We start from the raw sequence: 3,148 nt of genomic DNA, 5'->3' as shown, positions 1-3,148 counted from the left end.
TATCACTATAGACAAGGGAGAAAGTCGAAGATGATTTAAAACAATTGGTCTAAAAGTTGCATGATTATGTTTGGAAAACTGACAAACATCACAATGAAAAGGAATAAACATTTTATTACGAAATAAATCAGGAAACATCTTCTGAAGATACAATGGATTTGGATGACCTAACCAGTAATGCCATAATAAAATATCCCTTATCTTATTCGAACTTAAAGCAGAAACAGAGTGAGGTACTGATAGTGGGGCAGAAAGTTTGTCCAAGGGAGCATCTGTCTTGAGAATTTACAATCCCGCAAAAAGTTCAGCACTGTCAATCGTCTTCACCAATGCCACATCCTGTAAAACACATGAATTATCCAAAAACTTATTCGAGCAGTCAAGTTCATGATTCAGTTTAATAACAGACAGTAGATTACAAGCAAGTTCAGGCACAAATAAGACTGAATGAAGAAAAATATCCTTAGTTAATTGAATGGAGCCACAACCAGTCATGGTGGATAGAGATCATTGGCTATTCGTATTGTGTTAAGGGCGTTGCACTGTCGAAAGTTATGAAAGTAGCTGAGGCACCCGATCACATGGCCGGATGCACCCGAATCGATTATCCAATAGGATGACAGATCGTGCTGTGAAGATGTAAAGGAGGCAATACCTGAATAATCCACATTACCGGTGCCACTGAGAAATGGAGTGGGTGTGACAAGAGGCTGCCCAAATAAATTCTGGAGAGTATTAAGCTGTTCCTAAGTGAATGGTTGCTGATCTGAAGGTGGAGGATCAATAGCAACTGTGTTTTCACGTCTCTCTCGCGCTGGCTTCCTATCACCAGGTTTCCCATGAATTTTCCAGCACGTGTCCAGCGTATGTGTAGGTTTGCGACATTTGGGACATCATAGACGGCCTTGGTTGAATTGGCCAGTGTCGGGGGTAAGTTAGAGATCATACGTATACCACCACCAGAGTCATCGCTTGGAGAAGAGAAGCGATGTTGGGCAGCCAAGACAGATGTATCAATGGAGGAAAGATTATCTGACGGTGTCAACATAATCTTCCAACGGCTGTCTTCATGATGTACTGTAGAAAAAACACCACGAAGGCTTGGTAAAGGCTTAGTACCAAGAATTATCCTCATACGTCATCGAGTGATGAGTTGAGGCCCGACAAAAAATTGAATATCCATCGCTGCTCGACAATACCACGAAATCGGTTGCCATCTGCTGGACACTCCCACTCACACACGTCAAAGAGGTCTAATTTTTGCCCCAGATGGGTAAGGGAGTTAAAGAAATCGGTGACCGAGGACTTCCCTTGGCGGAGATCGTGCAAACGAAATTCGATTGCAAACAATTCGGAGGTGTTATCTTTGGAGGAATATGTATCTATTGTTGCTTCCCAGATATCCTTGGAACTGCGATAGATGTCATGTAGTTTATTAACCAATACATAACCATGCAATTCTCCAAATTCTAGATCTGAAATTTCGGATCATCAGACGCTGGACAAAGTGCGTCGCCAGACAAGAAGCCATTTTTCCCATGACCACAGATAAATAACATATATAACGGATTGTGAGTTTGGGATATTTTAGGTGTTGCCACGCTGTATTTGGCAAACGATGATCTTACCTAAGCTCCGCTAAAGTTATACGCCTTCCTAACAGTATAAATATTAAACGATGTGTCTCTAATGATCAATTATTCTAGTCTCTCTCCCAAGTTGTAGAATTAATAAGATAACAGTCAATTTATGGCCAGTAAATTGAAATCAATAAGAAGTAGAAAACACAATTAAACTAACAGGAATTCAATCTGTAATGTCTAGGAAATTCCAACTACGTAACCTGGCTGCATGCAAAATAGAGTTATATTTAAAATATGCGTTTAATGGTTTTTATGCATTCAATACATGATTATTGTAAGGTTAGGTGTTTATTTCATTGTTTGTTAAAGTTTCATGCATTTAAGTTGCACTTTGCACTCAAACGAGTAACGGAGATCGGGGATAATCAGGAAAAATATTTTTATTGAATAAGTAATTTTTTTATTTGATATGAGGTGTTTTTAAGTGTGATTTTCAAACCGTGGGCTTAGTTGGGTATTTTTACTCACCGGGTCATATTTGTTTTACCGGTACTAAAATTTAGCAAGTTGGGGGACTTTTTGAGGGTTCGGGCATTATTTTCAAAAATATACCTAAACGAAATATTTTTCGGGAGTGTTATTGAGCTTGATGGCTTTATTTTAGTGCTTAATGGGCCCAAAACCCTTTTAACCCTTTAAATTTTAATTAAGGGCCCATTAATGTGTTATATTTTGATTTAAACTCATCATTAAGCAAACCCTAAACCTATTATAAACCTAGCAGCCATCCCCTCCCCTTTCAACAACAGCCCCCTCTCATATTTTCAGGCAAAACCATTGGCCCTCTTAGATTTCAAAGTAAATCTTCCCCCGCCTCTTCGGTGTGCGTTCTTCGCAAAGGCCTTCAAGTTTTTGAACGTTTAAACGTTAAGGCATGCCATATATCTATTTTTCTCATCATTTACACCATTTATATGCTGATGTATATGTATTTGCATGAATAATTCGTTGGTCTATCATATATTATCATTTGTGCAAATTTTTGACATGAAATATGCATCTTTTGACTCATAACTCACGTTTTTCTTGATTATGTTGCAAGGGACTGCTAGGGCTGGTGGTTAGAGGGTTGTTCAAGTCAATGAAATAGGTGTCAAGGGGCTGGAGTTGGCTGAGGGTGAGAAATATTGAGGGCCGATCGGTACTTTGTGTTTGGTTGGTTCGGGTATGGTTAGATCAAGGGATTTGGGGTGTGCAGCCGTGCATGGCTCGATTATAGCCAGGAAACCGACCCTCTTGGGTCTGTTACAGGGCTGGGAGAGGGCCACGAGCAGCTGGTCGTGGTCCATATTCTGATCGAAGGAGTTAGGTGGAAGGTAGGCTCGGTTGGTTCGATGATAGGGGCAATCGGGTTGTTGCGCACGTCTGTGTGCATGGGGGCTAAGGGCGTAGTTTGGTCAGTCCAGGAAGGGGCCCACGACTTGGTCATGGTCCTAGGGTGGTCTAGTTTGGGGCTGGTCCAGTCTAGAGTTGAGCTAGGGTCGAATATTTAGAGCCAATGTGCA

Source organism: Primulina tabacum, chromosome 2, assembly GCF_025594145.1.
Source record: "Primulina tabacum isolate GXHZ01 chromosome 2, ASM2559414v2, whole genome shotgun sequence".
Lineage (NCBI taxonomy): Eukaryota > Viridiplantae > Streptophyta > Magnoliopsida > Lamiales > Gesneriaceae > Primulina > Primulina tabacum.
Note: the sequence above shows the minus strand (reverse complement) of the source record.